At 31.9% G+C, this 13,058-nt stretch overlaps 1 protein-coding gene across 3 annotated transcripts in view; it reads right to left on the reverse strand.

The window, feature by feature from the left end:
• LOC145259924 (membrane progestin receptor gamma-B-like) overlaps nucleotides 1-13,058 on the reverse strand; it is a 204,058-nt gene that overhangs the window by 165,729 nt on the left and 25,271 nt on the right. The window lies entirely within an intron of this gene.

Consider the following 13,058-nt stretch of genomic DNA (forward strand, 5'->3'; position numbering starts at 1 on the left):
GTTTCTAAATTGCAATTGAAAAATTCACGTTGATTTCTTCTTTCTTTTAGGTTAAATTTAAATGTTAAATAAATTTGTATTGAAATTACCAAAATGTTACTGTTTATCTATATGAATGAAAGAGAAAGACTTTTTTGTGTGTTTACAACAATGTTATGAATAAATTGTTGATTATTTGAAATTAATGTATTAAGTATTTAAAGTAGCAAACTTTGTCATGACAGTACATTTTTGAGACACCATGTATGTATATATATATTTTTATTATTTCAACCTGTGTTTTTTTATTTGCTTGAATCATTACAGATTGTTTTTATTTTCTTCTTTTTCTATTTTCTTTGGGTTTTTTTTTGTGGATTGAATTATCTGAAGAAATCGGCAGGATAATATTATTGTCATGTCGATAGAAACAATATGTAATGATTTAAGCAAAAAAAAAAACAAAAAAACAACAAACAAAAAATAACCCGAGGTTGAAATAATAAGAACATATTCAGCTCTACTAAAGTATTGAGCCCTTTTCCTGTTTTTTTTTTTTACTAAATATGCCTCTTAATACATTATATATATATATATATATATATAGATATATATATATATATATATATATATATATATATATATATATATATATATACTAGCAAAAGTACCCGTCGTTGACTGGGTTCAAAAACAGCCTACAGAAAATGGACTCTGATTTATGAAAGTATGATAGGTTATGAAAACGAAGGGTTGTAAATTTGGGTTGAATTTGGGGGTATCAAAACCAAAGCAAAATATGATGAAAGTAAAAATAAAATAAATAAACCCCATAATTTATTATACCATATCTGTTCACACTGAAACACTTATCACAATATTCTGTGGATCTATATTAAAAAACCTTCTTAAACTTTGTGACATATTTCCATTCTATGGAGGTCAGGTGCGAACGAACACCTCATAATTTTATTATACCATATTTCTTCAAACTGAAACATAATTATCAAAGTATACTTACGCAGACAGATATGAAAAGTCTTTATTAAAGTTTGTGCCTATTTCCATTCTATGGAGGCCAGGCGCGACGCAGATCCCACAATTTTATTATACCATCCCTATTTAAGTTAAAACATACTTATCAAAGTATTCTTATGTACATCTATATCAAAAACACTTGTAAACGTTTTTTTTATTTTTTATTCTTTTATTTCCATACTTTTTTGATCAGGCGCGAACGCAGACCCCACAATTTTAATGAACCACCGTTCTGCCAGATCAAACATACCCGTTCCTGTGTCTCGATACATTCTTTTTTTTTTTTTTACAGTGATCACCACTTATCAAGGCCCGGAAGCCACTCAGGGATAAGGGTTATTGCAAGTACATTATGTTAGTGTGGAGATTTGATTAAGTGTTTACTTAAGGGGGCGGTTCATTAGGAATTTGTTAACCTTGGATTTGAGGACATCCAAGTTGTAGTCCAGTGGGAAGCAGGCAGACGGAACAGAGTTCCACAGACGTGCAGTTCTAAGAAAGAAGCTTTGTTCATGGAATCTGCATTTTTAATTTAGGCACAGATATAGAGTGGGGGAAATTTTTGACAGTGGATTCAGCTAGACGGGTGTTTTTTGTGAAAGATTAGCGAGGGGGGACCAGAGATTGGAGTTCAGACGAGCACCTGCCATGGAAATAACGATAAAACAAGGATAGGCTCGCAACGTCTCTTCTGTGGGAGAGAGGTTGCAGGGTAGAGAAAAGGGCATTCCCCACTAAGCCACAAAGTCTATTTTGTACTCTGTCAAGGCAGGATAGGCTGTTTTTAGCAGCTCCTGCCCAGATATGGCAACAGTATTCCATCCTTGGACGTACTTGGCTTTTATATAGATAGAGAATTGCATCAGTAGTGAGATATCTTCTGGAGCGGTAGAAGGATCCCACCATCTTTCCAGCGACCTTGGCAACAGACTTGATGTACGTGTTCCATTTCAGATCAGGAGTAAAGGTCAAACCCAGAAGCTTGTCAAAACACCGGGCCTCATCCAGACGAGAGCCATCCATTACAATTGATGCCAGATGGGGATTAGAGCATTGATGATGTAAGGATAGGAGTTTGGTTTTGGATGTATTAAAGGTAACCAGCCACATCTTCCCCCACTGAACCACGCGCTCGAGATCAGAGGAGAGAGAATCAGAGAGAACTTTGTCATTTACAGCCTTTGATGTGTTGCCGTAGATGGTCGTGTCATCAGCATAGATGTCAATGAATGATTTTAGTATGTGTTTAGGGAGATCATTGATGTAGATCAGGAAGAGAGTTGGGCCCAGGATTGACCCCTGAGGGACTCCAGCATTTATATTGCAGGCCTCCGATTTTTGTCCATCTACCACTACTCTTATGAGCCTATCGGAGAGACGGAGAGAAATGATTTAATGATTGAGAAAACATTTCCAGTTATACCATGGCTGGAAATCTTGTGAAGTAGACCCTTATGCCATACCTTGTCGAAGGCCTTTGATATGTCAAGAGCAATTGCCCGAGAAAGGAAGCCTTTGTCAAAAGATTCACTAATCCTGTGGGATATAACCGTCAGCACATCTGCGGTAGATCTTGCAGAGCGGAAACCATATTGTGTGTCGCTAAGAAGGTTATTCCTGCTGAGGTGGTTCTCTATTTCTCTATTTAATATGGATTCCAGCAACTTATTCATAACACACAGGAGACTTATTGGTCTGTACTGAGAGGGAGATGACTTATCACCTGAATTCTTAAATACAAGACAAACTGATGAGGTCTTCGAGGGAGTCGGAAAGCACTTCTCCTTAAGGCAGTGCTTAAATAGTTTCGTAAGTATGGGAGCAAGTTCTGGTTGAAGCTTTTTTAACACTATAATTGGGATGCCATCATTAAGAATTTTCTATCATTATATGTAATCAGTTTTTTAAAATAGTCAACCATATTCGTGACCAGGTATTTATTTGTCCCCCACCGAGCAAAGTAGGCACAAGACCGATTTTTGATGTGAGGAGTGAAGGGGAAATGGGGACCAACTCCCCTAGGAGTAGAGGAGCTGGATAGTGACAATTGGTATGAAGGGTTGCCCCTACATTGACCAAGGTCTCATATGTGGGATTGATCTCACATATGGTCTTTGCTTGCAGTATTTGCCGGAGCAGGTATTACACTTTGATCTTGGCCCAAAGGCCACAAAGTGGCCTATTCGTGACCAGACATACACACACAGACATTCAGCTTTATATTATATATATATATATATATATATATATATATATATATTATAGTGTAATAGGCAGGATCTAAATGAGAGAAGTTCCAGTAAAGTCCATTTAAAGATGCTGTGTTTGGAGTATTGCAGTTATGATAAGCTCAATAGGTGTAATTACCTAGAGCTATATAAAGAGAAAGGGTGAGAGATTAATAATTGTGAAACATAACAAAATCAAATTAATGTACATTCGTTTCGGAAACGATATCCTTTTATTCATTCGATATTTACAAATAAAACTATCGAGAAATAAGTAAAATATTTCTGGATATCGTCTCCTCATCAGCATAAATGGAGCTGGGTGAAGAGGGGAGAAGATACCAAATTTTTACCAGCTTATTAAAGTAAATATAGTTTGTGAACCTAGAATAAAATTTTTTTTTTTAAATTTAAGTGGAATTTAATTTTTTTGTTTATATGATTAATATTAGATATATGTCTATGTGATACAATTAAAATATTATGTAATCATCTTTAATTGGTTGGATGGTAAAAGGAGGAAAAAATAGTAGGAAAAATAGTAATTTCATTTTTTATTTTATGCTTGGATAGGATTTTTATAAGGGAGAAATTAACTATATGTATGAAAAGCTAACTTTTTAGAATCTTTCGATATGATATAAGATTTAAACAAAAATAAGGAATTATATTGACAAAAACGTTTATAAAATAGTTTATAAAATAAGTACCTTTATAAGGAAGTGTTTCCATATTGTTTTTTTGGGTTTTTTTTTTAACCTGTAAGGAGGCCTCTCGGTGCACAAACCTTTGATAAGGATATTTTTTTTAAACCTAAAAGAGATCGTTGGTATTTGTAAGCATTTTTTTTTTTAAATATCTAATTGCTAAGTAAGTAACTGGATAGTAATTGTCTTTAAATAGGTGCTTACGTCGGTTTATTCTGTTTCTAAGGTAAGTCATTTTAAATTATAATGGAAAAGAGTCATTTGTTAGTGGAATTTTTAAGGATCTTATCATGTGATTTCTAGTTAAATTAATGATTATTTATGCTGATGAGGAGACGATATTCAGAAATGTTTTACTTATTTTTCGATGGTTTTATTAGTAAATATCGAATGAATAAAAGGATATCGTTTCCGAAACGATCGTACATATAAACATGATTTTGTTATGTTTCCTTCTATGAAAACGTGATTGATAATTCCACAATTATTAATCTCTCACCCTTTCTCTCTCTCTCTCTCTCTCTCTCTCTCTCTCTCTCTCTCTCTATATATATATATATATATATATATATATATATATATATATATATATATATATATATATATATATATATATATAAGTGATGGGACAATTCCAATATTTTTCCCGATTTCGATACAATTAACGATTCTATACTAAATTCCTGATTTCAGTACAATTACCGAATCCGATTCTGATTCTTTATAAATCTCTAAATATTTAACTATAAAATTGTTATTTTTTCCCCGATTACGGAAAAAAAAACACACATTAAATGTGCATATATTTTCTCAAACATAAAAACAAACTTGATGAGTTATAGATTTTTTGGTTTAACTGGTAGTTAAAACTCAATATATATTTATTATTTTATCATTACTACCAACAGTGGAAGATTTTTGTTTTAAACAAAATCAGATTAAACAGTCAATAAAAAGAATCATTTTGGGCATCAGAAAATAGGCACAAATTTTTCCGATTCTGGTACCGATTCTGATACCCCCAAATGTTCCGATTTTTCTGACTATCGATTTTGATTAATCATCACAACATTAATATATATATATATATATATATATATATATATATATATATATATATATATATAGATAGATAGATAGATAGATAGAGATATAATTTGAACAATAGCCATCTTAGGACGGATAAATTAATTTACCAAACAATAGTCTGCATATCACTTTTATATCCTCTTATAAAGATTAAAATCAAGATATATTCTTACCAAACCTAATGTCTAGAATCCTTAATCTACTTTTGGCCAAAATCCATTACATGATTTTCAATCTGGGAAATGCTTAAAATTTAAAGTTTAAGCTTGAGGAGTGTTAAGAAGAAATTGAAATTTAGAGGCTCGAATCTATACAGCGAAAGACAAAAAGAATAGGGGGGGGCGACGTCTTTGTCGTTACGACCACCGCCAAACCGGAATTGACGTAGGTTTTAATTAAGGCTAGACAATCGAAAGGAAAGGATGACTTTCGAAAATATCGGCGAAAAAAGCGATCCACCCCCTGTAGAAAAATGCCTAGTTGAAGGTGAAGATATTAATGTTTTTAGCCAATTTTTCGATATTTGTCGTCTGAAAGGTCGAACTTTAAAACAGTACTGATCTTGTAAAAATCCTTCGCCTCTGTCGAAAGTTTTAGGCACACATGCAAACATACATACATACATACATTTATATATTGGTAACTAAAATTTTTTGACCCAAACCGATTAAAAAGCTTGCCCTATCTCTGAATATCCTTTATGTAAAATTTCAAATGCTTAGACCAGAAAGTGTCTGAGTAATTTGGTAGAAATCGCAGACGTCAAATATTTTTAAACTTTGTCTCCTATTATGACCCCTTAACATTTATTGCTTGGAGCTCAAATCAAGTTATTAAGTTAGATCCATGTCCAAGGAACCTATATCTAAAATTTCAAGTGTTCAGACCCAAAATTGTCGGAGGAGTTTTGTAGAATTCTCAAAGGTCAAATCGTTGAACTTTGACCCCTTAATAGGCAAATTTCTGGCCGAAAAGGAATTACACAGATTTTTCCAAATCTCAGTATCCTGTATATCAAATTTCGAGTCTGTAGACTTAAAATTGACAAAGTTATTGCGTAGGGAAATGTACACACACAGACAGATACACAGACACGTTCACTTTTATAGATATACTAGCATTTCAGCCCGGCGTTGCCCGGGTATTTGAAGGTGTATGCTGAGCAAAAAAAACAAAAAAAAACAAAAACGGTCAATTTTTTTAACTTTGACTCCTATTATGACCCCTTAACATTTATTGTTTTGGGTTCAAATTCAGTTATTAAGTTAGATCCATATCCAAGGAACCTATATCTAAAATTTCAAGTGCTTAGACCCAAAATTGTCGGAGGAGTTTTGTAGAATTCTCAAAGGTCAAATCGTTGAACTTTGACCCCTTAACAGCCAAATTTCTGTCCGAAAACCGATCGCATCGATTTTCCCAAATCTCAGTACCCTATATATCAAATTTCGAGTCTGTAGACTAAAAATTGACAGAGTTATTGCGTAGGGAAATGTACACAGACACACACACAGACAGACAGACACGTTCACTTTTATAGATATAGATTGATAGATAGATTCGTTTAACAAAAATATATACCTATACATAAATATATATGGAAACAATTTTGTGTTTACTATAAACTTTTTTCGCAAATATTATGCAAGTATAAATCATGTAGATTATCTGCATGAATATAATTACAGGTAATAGTTAACTAAAGATGATTATCCATTAAAAAACCGAAGCAACTAATAGGGAATCAATTAAAATGAATGTTTAAAAGGATGTGCAAATTAGCTAGATCGTTTGCTAAGGAATGCAATTCCACAACCAAGATATAAGAAAATTGTATTTTCTTTTTAAATAGATAGAAAAGAGGGGTTTTAATATGAATATCGATACACACAAAAGAAACCCGAATTTATAGGAGCATAGATAGATAGATAGATAGATAGATTAAACAAAAATATATATGTATACATAAATATATATGGAGAATTTTTGTGTTCACTATTACCTTTTTATGCAAATATTACACAAGTATACATCATGTAGAATATCTGTATGAATAGAATTACACGTAATAGTTAACTAAAGATTATCATCTCATAAAAAATCCGAAAAAACTAATAGGGAATTAATTAAAATGAATGTTTAAAAGAATATACAAATTAGCTAGATCTTTTGCAGATGAATGCAATCCACAACCCATATATAAGAAAATTGTATTTTCTTTTTAAATAAATAGAAAAGAGGGGGTTAATATGAATATCAATACACACAAAAGAAAAACGAATTTATAGGAGTATATATATACACACTATGAAGTTATCAAAGAATAAGTCTTTAACAAAGCAAATTTATAGTTTTGGACAAATGCTTCTGATGAGAAGCATTTAGCTTTGAAATGCCATGACCTAAAGAGGTTTTCTTTTTTATACTTTCCTTATTGATCTCGTGATACACATATATGTATATGTAAAAAGTAATAAATATATAGTTATTGAGGTCTACATCTCAAACCCTAGAAAGAGTTTGTGAACAAAAAAAAAAGAAATGCATGCAGGGACTACAACTTGGATTTTGACAAAACGTTTTTTTTTCTACCGTAATGACTATTCGGCATTCAACTAGTTTTTACTTCTAGAACCGAACTACTAGCCAAAGTAATCTGACTCACAGCCTGACCTAGGACTGACTAAATAGCGCTTCTGACCAAGCGTTGCAAATTACATTGGGTAAAAAAAGACAGACAAAAAAAAAAAAAAAGTTAATAATAGTGTTTTGATTTGAGGTTTTAATCAAGTAATCAAACATTTAAAAATAAAAATGAAAACAATTTATGAAATCTAAAAATAAATATCAAATTGTTAAGCATGAAAACTATTTTTGCTCACTATAGAACTTGAATTGAGAAAGACTCCCAGGAGAGAGAAAGAGGAAGGAGAGAAAGAAAGGGCGGGGGGGGGGGGGATAAAGAATTTCGAAGGCGGTGTGGAGGTAATCAACAATGTCTATGTAGCATAACACACGCACACACACAGACACACTAATATATATATATTAGTGTTGGGACGATTAATCGGAATCAGGAAAAATCTGAACTTTTGGCGGTATCGGAATCGGAAAAATTTGTGCCTTATTTCCGATGCCAAAAACGATTCTTTTGTCTTTTTTTATTTTATTTTGTTTAAAGCAAAATCTTCTAATGGTTAGTTGTAAAAATAAAAAAATTAATATTTATTAATTTCAAACTACAAGTAAAACTAAAATCTATAGATTATCTTCCACAGGTGTATTTTTACGTTTGAAAAATACCGGCACATTTGACATGTTTTTACTGTAACCGGGAAAAATAGCAACTTAAAATATTTAAATCAAATAATTAAGTTAAATATTTACAGATTTATAAAGACTGGGAAATTGTATTATATATATATATATATATATATATATATATATATATATATATATATATATATATATATATATATATATATATATATATATTTCTCGCGATTAATGGTAGCCGAATGAATTAGGTCCTTGCTAATAAAGCCAGGGATGGCTTTTGTCGCCGAGTTCGAATCTATCGACTGGTGTTAATTGTGACACCCTGCACTGATGATTCCTGAAAGGATGAAACACTAGTGTCTGTAGGTATTTAATAATTAATATTTAATAATTATTATAGTAAATAATTATATATATATATCTATGGCAAGTGAACTGCATATATACAGTCATAAATACTTCTTGTGAACTATTTTGTGACCAGGTTCGAATTTCTTGACCAGCAGTAACTATCACTTCCTACATTGATGATTGCGTAAGTACGAAACACTAGGTGTGAGAAACTTTAAAACGATAGAGAGAAACGACTTTACAGAACGCAGAAAGAGCAATGGATCTGATATATAAACTCCAAGAACGATTTGATTAAAAAGAAAGCCCAAGAAGTTTAAGGGTCAATTTCTCCTCAAGAGCAGAGCTATCTATGAAAATCTTAGGAAGAAAAGGGGCACACGTACGATAGAAAAACATGAGCTGAGTCCTCACAGAATTAAACGAAACAAACCATTTCGTACCTCAATCCACAACTGAATCCAGATCAACTTCAGAATTAGCTGCATATATATTTCAATAAAAAAAAAAAAAACTTTTTTTGCAGAAAACACAAAAAAACATCATTTTTGATGTTTTATGTGATCACATTTTGGTAACTTGGAGAAATGGTAAAAAGATAATTATCATATTCTTTGAGATATTCCGATGTTGAGAGTATTTATTGTGTGTGAACAGTCATATTTTAATCTTTTTTTCTTTAATTATTACTACAATATTATACTTGAACAAAAATACTTTCAAAGAGTTACTTGTCTTAGAGAATTCATTAATATTAGATATAAAAATATGAGTTGGTTAGAAGAACTACTTACAAACATATTGAAGAATAGATGAAACCGATTGTATCCTTCCAGTATACAAAAAACTGAGACATCAATGTTGTCAATATACATTAACCAATATTAAATTCAATATTTGAAAGACATTCCAATCTTTATGTCAATTTCAGAGTTTCTTTCTACAAGAGGATATGACACAGACCTAGTTGAGAAGTTCTGATTCTTCTTCTAGACAATCATCCAAGACTAACGATCTCGGTCAACTCAAACAGAAACTGGTTTTAATAACCAGTGATGGGACGATTCAAATATTTTCCCTGATTCCAATACAATTACTGATTCTGTCGTAAATTCCTGATTCCGATACAATTACCAATTTCGATTCTTTTAAAATCTCTGAATATTTAGTTGTAGAGCTTCTTTTTTTTTTTTTTTTTAATTTTTTGTTTAGTTTACCGTACAAAACCCATGTAATATATGCAAATATATAAACACAGTGATGGGGAGATGGGGTAGATTTCAGTTTAAAGTTTCAGTTCGGTAGTTTCAAAATTAATAAGTATTTAGCATTTTATCATAAGTGAAAAATTTAAGTTTGGAAAAAAAAAAGAAACAAAAGAATCATTTTTGGCATTGAGAAATTAGTGCATTGTTTTACAATTCTGATTCCGATACCAATACCCCCCCAAAAAAGTTCTGACCCCCCCCCCCCCCCGAATTCTGATTAATTGTCCCACCACGACTAATAACCCTTCAATCTGTTCCAAATATTTCCATCACAAAAAGACCAGGAGCTAGACTTAGTTGTCAGATGGTCTTAGATAGGCTTATCGTTTAAGATATTCAAAATATTCAAATAGCTGACTATTATTGCTGTAACTTCTAAACTAACCTATCTTTGGCCAGTACTTTATTTATCCCTCTTTCAAGTATATCCTTATCGCTTCCTCCCATGTTTTCCTTGATCTTCTATCAACTGACCCTGCTATCTCAATTGTTCTACACCTACTAACCCAAGAACTCTTATCGATTATTTCAAAGAGACCATGCCAACAAAGTATCGTGTTATATACATATCTTCCTATACTGTCCAGATTTCATCTTCCTTCGAGGTCATCAAACCTAAACTTATCTTTAAGACTCATATTAAACATCTATCATATCATTCTCATATTTCTCTTCATGCAACGCATATCCTCAACCCTCACTGATCAGGTTTCACTTCCATACATTACATTTTGTACATGTAAAACAGTGACCAGCAATATATGTTTTACGTTTCTAAATTTTAGAGATGAGGATTGCTTATTTGTATTATTTGAATTCTTTGGACTACTGTTCTCATCTTGAGTGTGATTTTCACGATGTTTCAATCAATGTAACCTCCGATCTTCTCCGGGTGTATTTTGTTGAACTTAGGAATCTTTCTGTTGAACTTAGGAATTTGGACGAAATTTCGAATGGAACCATTTATGTACTTCATGGAGGGGGGTGGGTTTGAAAAATACAATTACGAATTACTTAGGATCTTTATCCAGCCATGGCTGATGGAACAAGAGTATGCTACTGCTGTGAAATAAATAAAGGGTTCCATTCAAAATTCCGTCCAAATTCTCGAGTTTGGCAAGCTGCACCTGAAGAAGGTTGGAGGTTACATCAACCGAAATGTTGTGAAAATAGCATTCAGTATCAGAACAGTAATCCAAAGAATCCAAATAATATGAATATAAGTTTTGTTAAAGAATATTTTGAGGCGTCATATCTTGTGTGAACAGTGGGTGACCAAGGTATAGGGAGATATGTGTTGAACAGGATACTTTGTTGGTATGGTCACATTGAATTCGGGATAACCTGGGTTAAGCTATTAAAACGAAACAATATTGAAAAGTCGTTCTTAATTTAGCACTTTTAAAGAGTAAGCGTGGGTCTCTACATGACTGTAGTTTGTTTGATTGTTCATGTGTTGTGGGGAGAGGGGGTTGTAGGAGAGAGATTTCCGAGGTGGAAAACCAGTAGCTGAATAGAAAGTAACGTAAAATGATGTATTATATTTTAGTTAAAGAATGGACCCATTGTGTTGGTTCAGTTATAATAAAGTATATTTTGTATGCAAACATTTATTCCAGCTTGTTTGTGTTATGATGTCCCTTGTCTTGAATCTGGGTTTGTCTCAACATTCCAAATATTTCACACAGAGGCTACGACTCTCACTCTCTCTCTCTCTCTCTCTCTCTATATATATATATATATATATATATATATATATATATATATATATATTCAAAATGGCGTAATGGAAACATTAAAGGTATTTGCAGCTTTTCTTCCAATTTTCGGTTTTTAATCATGTCAAATCACACTTTATTTCCTTTTGACGGATTGATTGTTGCTATTTCTTTCGATGAGTTAAAGGAATAATAGATTCACTAATTGATATAATAATTAAGTGATTGATTTTGCACTACAAAACAGATACTCAAGAATTGTAAATGTCAACTGAATTAAAAGGAATAACTTATAAGATGGTCAACATCACGAATTTTGGAATATAGTTTTTTGTCATTTATTCACTATATTGCTCTGTAATTACATTGAGCTTCTTAAATAAGGATTGGTATATATTATAAGAAAATATATTTCTCCAGAAATATATATATATATATATATATATATATATATATATTTATTTATATTGTGGATAAAGATTAATAATTGTAAATTGTAAATCAGTTTCAAAAGAAATAACAAAACAAAATCAAATTGAGTGTACGATCGTTTCGAAACGATATTCATTTTATTAATATTACGCAAGGCGATTCAAAAATGGATGCCACCGAGGTGTTACTTTTCGTGAGGGGCATAGATTTTACACAGAATTATTTCCAGATGCATCTATCTTACTTATTACAAAAATGCTAGTTTATTTTGATGACTTATCCTATCCCCACCCCCAATTTATGCTGATGAGGAGACAATATAAAAAAATATATATAATCTTTGTCAATTATTACCAATATTATTTGTCAATATTAATAAAATGAATATCGTTTCCGAAACGATCGTGCACTCAATTTGATTTTGTTTTGTTATTCCTTTTGAAACTGATTCATAATATACAATTATTAATCTTTATCCTCACTATTAATATAGCTCTATGATAAATATACATCTATTAGCACTGTTCCTTTAAAGTATTAATACATTAAATTAAACTTTGCTCTTCTAGACTTCCGGTCTACCCCCCCCTGTCTCTCTCTCTCTTTCTCTCATACATATATATATATATATGTATATATATATTAAACAGCAAGAAGCCACAAATATACTGGGGAGAGAGAGATATAAAGAGTGATAGAGAGAGATTGATACTTGAAGTGATTAGTTATTTGCGTGCGAGAGAAAAAAAAAGAGAGATTAGATATCAGACGACATTTGTGCACCTATTATGTTGTATTATCCGAACTATTATTCTTATTTGAGTGTTATTCTCACAACGTTTCAACCGATGTAATCTACGGCCTTCTTCAGGTATATCCTGTCATACTCAGAAATCTTTCTGTTGAACTTTAGAATCTGCACAAAATTTTAAAATTCCGAGCAGATTCCCGAGTGTGACAGAAAGATAC

The sequence above is a fragment of the Euprymna scolopes genome, chromosome 35 (genome assembly GCF_053919585.1).
Source record: "Euprymna scolopes isolate OS-2025 chromosome 35, ASM5391958v1, whole genome shotgun sequence".
Taxonomy (NCBI): domain Eukaryota; kingdom Metazoa; phylum Mollusca; class Cephalopoda; order Sepiida; family Sepiolidae; genus Euprymna; species Euprymna scolopes.